Consider the following 11568-nt stretch of genomic DNA (forward strand, 5'->3'; position numbering starts at 1 on the left):
TTAGTTTTAACCTTAACTTCAAAAACTATACACTCCATATCCTAGACTATCCTAGCCACTTCTGACCTTGCTTAAATCATTTAGCTTATATAATTCTCAAATTTTTCATTTGTAAAATGAAAAATTGTGCCTATTATATTTAAAAACTTATATTGAGATCAATTCATAACAATCTACAGACTTTTTCATGAAACAAAATAATAAATATTTTAAAGCCAGTACTACTAGTTTTCTATAGTTTTGGAATGTCAAATTATACTGAGTAATTAGTTTACCAATTTTAGTATAATCTTAATTCTGTAGTTGTAACAGATAAATCAAAAGTAAGCATAGCTTTATTTTAAATCTTTGCAACTGCTTGCTGGCTCTAGTGGTAATGTGAAAAAATTGAAATAGACATTTAAACAAAGCAAAAAATAACTGTCTTGTGTATTTTCAAAATAAACTTTTAAAATTCAATATCCTATTTAAAAACAAAACAAAAAACCTTGGTATGTAAGTGTACCTTAAATGTTGCACTGCATAAATGTGAATAATTTTTACTGTAATTTGACTTTTTTTTTAGGTTTTTCTTTAAAAAGATAGACTTTTAAATAGTGAAACAACCCCAGGGAAGTACTAATCAAAACTGAGTAAATAATCAATAGGCATAACATAATACTGACATCCAGTGGCCACTTAGGCTATTTGCAGAGGGATGTTCTGCTCAGATTATCCATAGTGTTGGTAAGTTTTGTCATGATTATTTAACTTGATGTTATCCACGTGAGAAGCAACTTCCTTATTGGTCACAACATAAGTAATAAATGTAAGGTTAAAGATTGCTTGCTATTAGTAATATGTTTTTCTCTAATAACTTCCACAATTAACAGACTCCCAGAGTATTAAGCAAGCAAAAAACAACAGAAAATAACTACATCTCCCTCGATTCAATATTTATATAGATAATTACCACTTTCCACAAATAATCCTATCGAAACACTTTGATTTTCAGGTTGCTTTTACAGACTTTTTCACATGCTCCTTTGAATACATGTTTTTATTTGTAGCTGAGGTACATGTTTCAGCCAGGATTGTTGTTGCTATTGTCACTAAGTCACGTCCAGCTCTTTTGTGACCTCATGGACTGTAACCTGACAGGCTGCTCTGTTCATGGGATTTCCCAGCCAAGAATACTGAAGTGGATTGTCATTTCCTTCTCCAGAGAATCTTCCTGACCGAGGGATAGAATCTGCATCTCCTACACTGACAGGCAGATTCTTTACCACTAAGCCACCAGGGAAGCCCTTCAACCAGGATAGGCTGGGCTATATAGTTATAAATATCCACACACGTTTATTCTTTATTCAAATTACTAGTTAGAAGGAAAAGTATGCTCACTAGAATTACGTATGAGTCCAGACAGACCAGCTCCCATCATGAAACTGCTATTTGCTGTGGAGAAGGAAAGAAAGAGTGAGAGTTCCATGTGTCAGTCAGATGCGATAGTTCACAAAGGTCACAAGAAGGTATTGGCAGAGCCAGTCACTCAGCCACACTCAGCAACAGGGGTCATGCACTGATTCCTAATGTGTACTGGGTGAAGAGAAAGCAGTTGGACGTCAGCACCCTCGAAATTACATCCCTCTGCCTTTGTTCTTTTGCCTTCTTGGTTAGTCTTTCTCCAACATTCTCCTAAATATTCAAGCCTTACGGTTTTAATCCCAAGTTTGAATAACATTTAGGCTGATGATTCTTAAATTTATTTTTTAGCCTATACGTTTCTATTTAGCCAATATCTTACTTAATATATCCATTTGATACCATCAAATCCCTTAAATTAAAAGTGACTGCAATAGAAATTATGTTAATATTCCTGAACTCTTTCTATTTTGAAGTTTCTATATTTGTAAAATGACATTCTTTCTGTTAAACTTGCCAAAAATCTAGCAATCATCCTTGAAAATCCTAGGCTATTATTGACTTAGAAGGCCTTCTTTAAAAATTCCATCTTAATAGTGACATTTCCCTGTTCTCAGTGAGGTTCAAGGCTAAGTTCATCAACCAAGTCAAGCTACCTAAGCAATTCAGATCCCGCACACAGTGCTAGAATAGTCAGTGGTAATAACTCTTTGAATCTAGGATGCTAAAGACAGCATCTACATCTGTTAAACTGCCACATTGCTCTGAAAATAAATAGACTGAGGTAAAGAAAGCCAAGTCAACCGATAAGTGAATCCAATTTTTTTTTCACTTGTTTCAACACCTAATACAGCTGTGCTTGTATCTAATAGTAGTCCTGGCTTTTCATGTACATGAGTCAATACATTGCTTTATTTTGTTTAAGGCAATTTTATTTAGATTTTCTGTCACTTGTACCTAAACAAGTTCTAAAGGAAATATACACAAAGACACATATACTTACAGCAGTATTATATGATTTAAGTAATTATATAATGTATTGTTGTGTATTGCATATAGTACTAATATAATATATGTAATAATTATGTGATAATATTGAGGTATTTATAAAATTTACATTAAGTATTATGAAAGTGAAAGTGTTACTCACTCAGCTATGTCTGACTCTTTGAAACCCCATGGTCTATGGCCTGCCAGGCTCTTCTGTCCATGGAATTCTTCAAGCAAGAGTACTGGAGTGGGTAACCATTCCCTCCAGAGGATCTTCCTGACTGGGTCTCCTGCATTGCAGGCAGATAGATTCTTTACTGTCTGAGCCACCAGGGAAGCCCCATAAAGTTTTATATACACCCACTCCAGTGTTCTTGCCTGGAGAATCCCATGGACAGGGGAGCCTGATGGGCTGCCATCTCTGGGGTCGCACAGAGTTGGACACGACTGAAGTGACTTGGCAGCAGCAGCAGCATGCATACATATGTTTATAAATAAATACATATGTATAATGCACACATATATATTACAATAGATAGCATATTTCAATTAATGTAAAAATAATGGATACTTATAAAATACTCACAGGATTTGCAGTATAAAGTAAATTGTATATATATGTTTAGGAAGACTTTGGTTGTAGTCAAGTCTGTGGTTCTGGCTTCCATTTTGGGGATCAGATTTATGGAATTATTAGTATCCAAAGTGACCACTGGGCTTCCCTGGTGGCACTAGTGGTAAAGAACCCACCTGACAATGCAGGAGATATAAGAGCTGTGGGTTTGATCCCTGGGTCAGGAAGATCCCCTGCAGGAGGGAATGGCAATCCCCTCCATTAGTTTTGCCTGGAGAATCCCATGGACAGAGGAACCTGGAGGGCTACAACCCACAGGGTCACAAAGAGTTGGACACAACTGAAGCAACTTAGCATGCATGCAAAGTGACCGTTATGTGTTTTTTCACACACAGAATGATTTTATAGTTAGTTATGTGATGTCTATGGTGATTTCCATTTTTCTGCTCATGTGATCTGAAGCAGGGGCCCAGACTCAAGAGACCGACTAGCTATTCTACCCACATTTGCATCACCTGCATGAGCCAATACTTATAGGAAAACAGTGGTCAAATTTCTGAATGAAGGTCAAGGTTTTCCTATACATTCCTGTTTCAGAATTTTTCTTTCCTAACCTGTCATTTTATGTTGGAAATGTAATTGTTGAAAAAGAACTAGAGAGAACATTTAAAAACAGACTGGAAAGAACTTAATAATAATTTACACAAGTTTTGATTCAAAATATTTATCATTTAGATGGGCTGAAGAAACTACTTCACCTCTTTCTGATGTGAGTATTTGGCTTCATAAGGAAAATAAAAGCCCACAATTTGCAAAAGTCAGATCAATTTTGTCTGTCTGGTTTTTTATGTTACATGAGGGCCACAGACTAGCTGGTACCTAAAATAATCTCTTCCTTATTTTCAAAGTCGGGTTTTCTAAAATTGTGTTTTAGAGGCCACAGTCTCTGAATCAGATGCTCTGTGTGACTTTTGGGAATCTGTACTTTAAGCAATGCATCCAGTGATTTTATGTGTCTCTAAACTCAAAATCTAATGTTTTAAGCCAGGAGCTTAAAAGCTGAAAAACAAAAGAAAAAAAAATCCTATTTAATCAACATTTTTAAGGCTCAAGCATATTATTGACTGAAATCTTGGGGTGCTAATAAATCTGTTTTTGTGTCTTCCTTTTCTTATTAATTCCTTTATACCACGGATAGAATTCCTATAAACTACAGTGGGCACTGATGACATGAAAGAAGTGGAAAAATAGACCCACTTAAGTAGGACTTTCTGCCTTGTGTTCATAGGAAAGCAGGAAAGAGAAGGAACAGAGTAGGTGCTGGTCTGCACCCTGCAGGCCTACAAGCCCTGTGCTCAGCCTCAAGACCAAACAAAGAACCCAAGTCAGTGACGAAGACACCAATGGTTTAATGGGTAGGGTGAATCTTACATTTCTGAAGCAAGGCCCTGGAGGGACACCACATTGTGTGCCACAGACAGCAGCAATGGGTAGGATATGACAGCAGTCTTTGCTCCTAGCAAGGAGAGGAGGTTCCCAATTATAGGAGAAATTGAAGTCAGGTTGGCTCATCAGTTATAAGTACCAGGAGAAATCAGGAGAGGGGCATGCCCTCTCACTGCCCCTGTGATAAGCTATCTTGGTGAAGATGTTCTGATCTAAAGATAAGAACAATCACTAGTTGAGGAAGTCAAATATTTGGGAAGGTCAGTTGTTTATGGGTAGCGTGTAAGTGAAGCAGGCACTGGTTTAGCAGCAGGGAATGTTCACAGAGCACAGGAACAGTTTTCTTGTGTGCTTTGACCATACAGAATGACTGAACAGAATATAATTGAGCATATTGGAAGAGATTACTACAAAAAAAAAAAAAAACAGAAAAAAAAACTGGGAGAAATTTTACTTACCAAATTTCTTAGTACCATTTTCTTGAACTGTTTAGTAAAACAAAATTTTGTCTAATTAACCAGCACACATAAACTACTGGGCTAACGTGATTTAACCACTTGCTCACAATTCCTGTTGTGAATTGATTACCTCCACGAGTTAAGCTAAAGGCTTTGTATCAATTAGTAATTGTAATTGAAGCTGAATGTAATTAATTATATAATTCGGGAATATTAATATTAAATCCCATTCTAATCACATGATGAAACTGAATCATTATGAAGAATTCACTTAGGTGTGAGTAAAACCTCTGTAAGGGATTTGTTGGACATTTTTATTAGGAACAACAATAAAATTACTTTCACCTATAAAATGATACATGTTAGACTTCAGGCAATTATTAATTATAATTAGTGAAATCTGTCTCTTTTTTTGTCATATCATAAACTCTTCTTTGTTCCCTAACTCTTTTTAAATAAAATTGCCTGATAGACTGAAGCCAATTCTTTCCCTTCCCCTATCTTTCTGTAGTAATTTTCTTATAATTTTTGAATTGTAATTCACATAGCTATTTTCTAAATAACTGCATAAAGTTAGTAGATTAGGTTCAGCAAATATAATACACAGCAAGTGTATAAACACTCACCCATTCTTTACCCGTATTTGATATTCAAAGCTGAAAAGGACATTTTTCCTCTGTGTGTGTAATTTAAATAATTTTTTCATGGAGAGCTCCAAGCACCTACTAACAATAGGTCAAACCAAGCAAATAAAATGCAATCTTTTTGCCAACCCATCATTAGTTTATTAGCTATTCATATAGATTAAGAATTTCCCATTAACTTTTGTTGTTTCAATGCCCAGCACATTTGGGCCCTATGGTAATTATGCAGAAAGATAATATGAAGAGATGGAGACTCACTTCTATCAATATATCATCTATCTTATACATATTCATGCCAGAACTGATAATCACTAAAGACTATGGACCGAGAGTTGGACCGTAAAGAAGGCTGAGCACCAAAGAACTGATGTTTTTGAGTTATGGTGCTGGATAAGACTCTTGAGAGTCCCTTAGCCTGTAAGGAGATCAAACCAGGCAATTCTAAAGGAAATCACCACTGAATATTCGTTGGAAGGACTGAAGCTGAAGCTGAAGCTCCAATACTTTGGCCATCTGATGCCATCTAAAAACAAAGAGAAAAGAAAAAAAAAAAAACTATTCATTGAACAAAATAGACTAAAAATCAGATTTAACATGGCTATCTCTTTCCTGGTCTTCAGTGGACCTCTGCAACTTTTGTCTCATTTTATAACCCTCACTTTCCCATGAATATTACTAAATCTTTGCGTGAAAGCATAATTTATCTGAAAAAACAGTAGCTATCTGGATTTTTATTCTTTCTCAATGTTTTTGCTCTTTTCTTTCAGAATAGTTAAAAAGAGCTGAAACTCCCCAAATCATGAATTAATAATTTATGCAAGTTAACAGTTTTCCTATTTAAAACTGCTTTAAGATAAAACAAAAATTAATATGGCAGGTGACTGTTTTAATTTTGTGACTGGTTGAGGATTACTTTATGTTTGAACCTTTATTCAGTATTTAGTATTTTTGAAGTTCATTAGTTATAGTAATGGAAAGTAGGGTCTGGCTGCTCACTGCTCAAAAGCCAATAAGGTGGAGAAGCTGGTGGGAAAGAATTTTTGCCTTTTTTCAGATACCAACAATAGGGGCTTGGGGCGAAGGAATTTCTGATCCAACGGCTGACTCCCCTGAAATCACTAGGTAAGAGCTTTTATAGACAGGGGCTACATGCAGAAACAGCACAGTCAGCTGACAGTCATCTTGAAACTGGTCATGCAGTGGTTTGATCAGTATCATTGTGATTGTTTTAAGTACAGTGAATGTTCAGTTTCAGGGTCAGTTTGTTCCCTTTTCCTTGAAGCCAGATCTTGGAATGTCGCAGCTAAAGTCATGCCTACACTTTGGTGATCAAGTCATTAATTTCTTTCACCTGGTGTGGCTTTCAGTATCTGTAGGACAGCTTACAGGATATATAGCTCAGAATATTATCGATAGCCCTGAGAAGGAAGTAAAGATCCTACTTTGCTTACTAACTAAATTGTTATTGTTTTGTCCTGTTTGACAGATTTTCTTTGCTTCTGCGTTTTTTCACTTCTCTAAGGTGAGCGCCAAAGAATTGATGCTTTTGAACTGTGGTGTTGGAGAAGACGCTTGAGAGTCCCTTGGACTGCAAGGAGATCCAACCAGTCCATTCTGAAGGAGATCAGCCCTGGGATTTCTTTGGAGGGAATGATGCTAAAGCTTAAACTCCAGTACATTAGCCACCTCGTGTTAAGAGTTGACTCATTGGAAAAGACTCTGATGCTGGGAAGGATTGGAGGCAGGAAGAGAAGAGGACAACAGAGGATGAGATGGCTAGATGGCATCATTGATTCAATGGACATGAGTCTGAGTGAACTCCGGGATTTGGTGATGGACAGGGAGGCCTGGTGTGCTGCGATTCATGAGATCTCAAAGAGTCGGACACGACTGAGCGACTGAACTGAACTGAACTGAATTAAACTTATTCCTCAGCTAAGTTTTTGCAGAGACAAAAGGCAGGCTAAAGACATAGGGAACAGAAGCCCTACATAGGGCCCTGCTCCATTTCACTATAATTTTTAAAAATCTCCTTACAGACTGTTTTAGAATAAGTATCCACTGTGTTTCATGGTCTGTGTCTGAATCTCCATTGAATAATGTTGATAAAGATTACTTTTGTATAGGGTACTTTAAATACACATTGCCTGTAATTACTCTCTGTCAATAAAGTAAAAAAAGATTGTGTCTGATATAACTCCCTTGACCACCAAGATAGATCTCTATTTCCATTCTATATCCTTTTTGCTCATGCTTTAAATTTCTTCATTCTGTAATCTCATATAATTTTGCACAGAATTATTTAATTATATGTGTATCTTTTATTGCCCAGAGAGTCTTTCTACTCTGTCCTTGTGAATATGTACCATGTATAAATAAAACAGTTCTTGGAATATAGCAGGTGTTTATTAAATATTTTTGAAGAAATATATAGTTAATCCATAATTGGAAATGCACAAAAAACAGTTTTAATTTAAAACTCTTTTCATTTTTATCACAGTTTTGTTATTGTTGTGATATGCAACAAAACAAAAGTGATTGGGTTATTCTAAAATTCCACATTACAAATTAGGTTAAGATTTTACAATCCAATTAGATATAATGTTTTCACATAAATAAAATTATCTATTGTCTTATAAAACAAGAGAAAAATTGAAATGGACTTTACCTCATATTTGAGCTTAGAATATTGAAGTAAAATTTAAAATACCAATACAGGACAAGCTTACTATTATTCCTGTAAATATGTTGAAAGATATATAGCTAATCATTTGTTTTCTACTTTCCTCAGTTCACTTCAGTCGCTCAGTCATGTCCGAGTCTTTGCGACCCCATGAATCGCAGCACACCAGGCCTCCCTGTCCATCACCAAATCCCGGAGTTCACTCAGACTCCCATCCATTGAGTCAGTGATGCCATCCAGCCATCTCATCCTTGGTCGTCCCCTTCTCCTCCTGCCCCCAATCCCTCCCAGCATCAGAGTCTTTTCCAATGAGCCAACTCTTCCCATGAGGTGGCCAAAGTACTGGAGTTTCAGCTTTAGCATCATTCCTTCCAAAGAACACCCAGGACAGATCTCCTTCAGAATGGACTGGTTGGATCTCCTTGCAGTCCAAGGGACTCTCAAGAGTCTTCTCCAACACCACAGTTCAAACACATCAATTCTTTGGCACTCAGCCTTCTTCACAGTCCAACTCTCACATCCATACATGACCACAGGAAAAACCATAGCCTTGACTAGATGGACCTTAGTCGGCAAAGTGATGTCTCTGCTTTTGAATATGCTATCTAGGTTAGTCATAACTTTTCTTCCAAGGAGTAAGCATCTTTTAATTTCATGGCTGCAGTCACCATCTGCAGTGATTTTGGAGCCCCCCAAAATAAAGTCTGACACTGTTTCAACTGTTTCCCCATCTATTTTCCATGAAGTGATGGGACCGGATGCCATGATCTTCATTTTCTGGATGTTGAGCTTTAAGCCAACTTTTTCACTCTCCTCTTTCACTTTCATCAAGAGGCTTTTTAGTTCCTCTTCACTTTCTGCCATAAGGGTGGTGTCATCTGCATATCTGAAGTTATTGATATTTCTCCCGGCAATCTTGATTCCAGCTTGTGTTTCTTCCAGTCCAGCACTTCTCATGATGTACTCTGCATATAAGTTAAATAAGTATGGTGACAGTATACAGCCTTGACGTACTCCTTTTCCTATTTGGAACCAGTCTGTTGTTCCATGTCCAGTTCTAACTGTTGCTTCCTGGCCTGGATACACATTTCTCAAGAGGCAAGTCAGGTGGTCTGGTATTCACATCTCTTTTGGAATTTTCCACAGTTTATTGTGATCCACACAGTCAAAGGCTGTGGCATAGTCAATAAAGCAGAAATAGATGTTTTTCTGGAACTTTCTTGCTTTTTCCATGATCCAGCGGATGTTGGCAATTTGATCTCTGGTTCCTCTGCCTTTTCTAAAACCAGCTTGAACATCAGGAAGTTCACAGTTCATGTATTGCTAAAGCCTGGCTTGGAGAATTTTGAGCATTACTTTACTAGTGTGTGAGATGAGTGCAATTGTGTGGTAGTTTGAGCATTCTTTGGCATTGCCTTTCTTTGGGATTGGAATGAAAACTGACCTTTTCCAGTCCTATGGCCACTGCTGAGTTTTCCCAATTTGCTGGCATATTGAGTGCAGCACTTTCACAGCATCATCTTTCAGGATTTGAAGCAGCTCAACTGGAATTCCATCACCTCCACTACTTTTGTTTGTAGTGATGCTTTCTAAGGCCCACTTGACTTCACATTCCAGGATGTCTGGCTCTAGATGAGTGATCACACCATCGTGATTATCCGGGTTCTGAAGATGTTTTTTGTACAGTTCTTCTGTTTATTCTTGCCATCTCTTGTTAATATCTTCCTCTTCTGTTAGGTCCAGATCATTTTTTGTCCTTTATCGAGCCCATCTTTGCATGAAATGTTCCCTTGGTATCTCTAATTTTCTTCCCATTCTGTTGTTTTCCTCGATTTCTTTTCATTGATCACTGAAGAAGGCTTTCTTATCTCTTCTTGCTATTCTTTGGAACTCTGCATTCAGAGGCTTATATCTTTCCTTTTCTCCTTTGCTTTTCACTTTTCTTCACAGCTATTTGTAAGGCTTCCCCAGACAGCCATTTTGCTTTTTTGCATTTCTTTTCCATGGGGATGGACTTGATCCCTGTCTCCTGTACAATGTCACGAACCTCATTCCATAGTTCATGAGGCACTCTATCTATCTGATCTAGGCCCTTAAATCTATTTCTCACTTCCACCGTATAATCATAAGGGATTTGATTTAGGTCATACCTGAATGGTCTAGGGTTTTCCTGTGTTCTTCAATTTGAGTCTGAATTTGGTAATAAGGAGTTCATGATCTGAGCCACAGTCAGCTCCTGGTCTTGTTTTTGTTGACTGTATAGAGCTTCTCCATCTTTTGCTGCAGAGAATATAATCAATCTGATTCCGGTTTTGACCATCTGGTGATGTCCATGTGTAGAGTCTTCTCTTGTGTTATTGGAAGAGGGTGTTTGCTATGACCAGTGCATTTTCTTGGCAAAACTCTATTAGTCTTTGCCCTGCTTCATTCCACATTCCAAAGCCAAATTTGCCTGTTACTCCAGGTGTTTCTTGACTTCCTCCTTTTGCATTCCAGTCCCCTATAATGAAAAGGACATCTTTTTGGGGGGTTAGTTCTAAAAGGTCTTGTAGGTCTTCATAGAACTGTTCAACTTCAGCTTCTTCAGCATTACTGGTTGGGGCATAGACTTGGATTATGGTGATATTGAATGGTTTGCCTTGGAGATGAACAGAGATCATTCTGTCATTTTTGAAACTGCATCCAAGTACTGCATTTCAGACTCTTTTGTTGACCATGTTGGCTACTCCATTTCTTCTGAGGGATTCCTGCCCACAGTAGTAGATATAATGGTCATCTGAGTTAAATTCACCCATTCCAGTCCATTTTAGTTCTCTGATTCCTAGAATGTTGATGTTCACCCTTGCCATCTCTTGTTTGACCACTTCCAATTTGCCTTGATTCATGGACCTGACATTCCAGGTTCCTATGCAATATTGCTGTTTACAGCATCGGATCTTGCTTCTCTCACCAGTCACATCCACAACTGGGTATTGTTTTATGCTTTGGCTCCATCCCTTCATTCTTTCTGGAGTTATTCTTCACTGACCTCCAGTAGCATATTGGGCACCTACTGACCTGGGGAGTTCCTCTTTCAGTATCCTATCATTTTGCCTTTTCATACTGTTTGTGGGGTTCTCAAGCAAGAATACTGGAGTGGTTTGCCATTCCCTTCTCCAGTGGACCACATTCTGTCAGACCTCTTCACCATGACCCACCCATCTTGGGTTGCCCCGCAGGCATGGCCTGGTTTCATTGAGTTAGACAAGGTTGAGGTCCTAGTGTGATTAGATTGACTAGTTTTCTGTGAGTATGGTTTCAGTGTGTCTGCCCTCTGATGCCCTCTTGCAACACCTACCATCTTACTTGGGTTTCTCTTACCTTGGGCATGGG

Source organism: Oryx dammah, unplaced genomic scaffold (genome assembly GCF_014754425.2).
Source record: "Oryx dammah isolate SB20612 unplaced genomic scaffold, SCBI_Odam_1.1 HiC_scaffold_19, whole genome shotgun sequence".
In the NCBI taxonomy this organism is placed as follows: Eukaryota; Metazoa; Chordata; class Mammalia; order Artiodactyla; family Bovidae; genus Oryx; species Oryx dammah.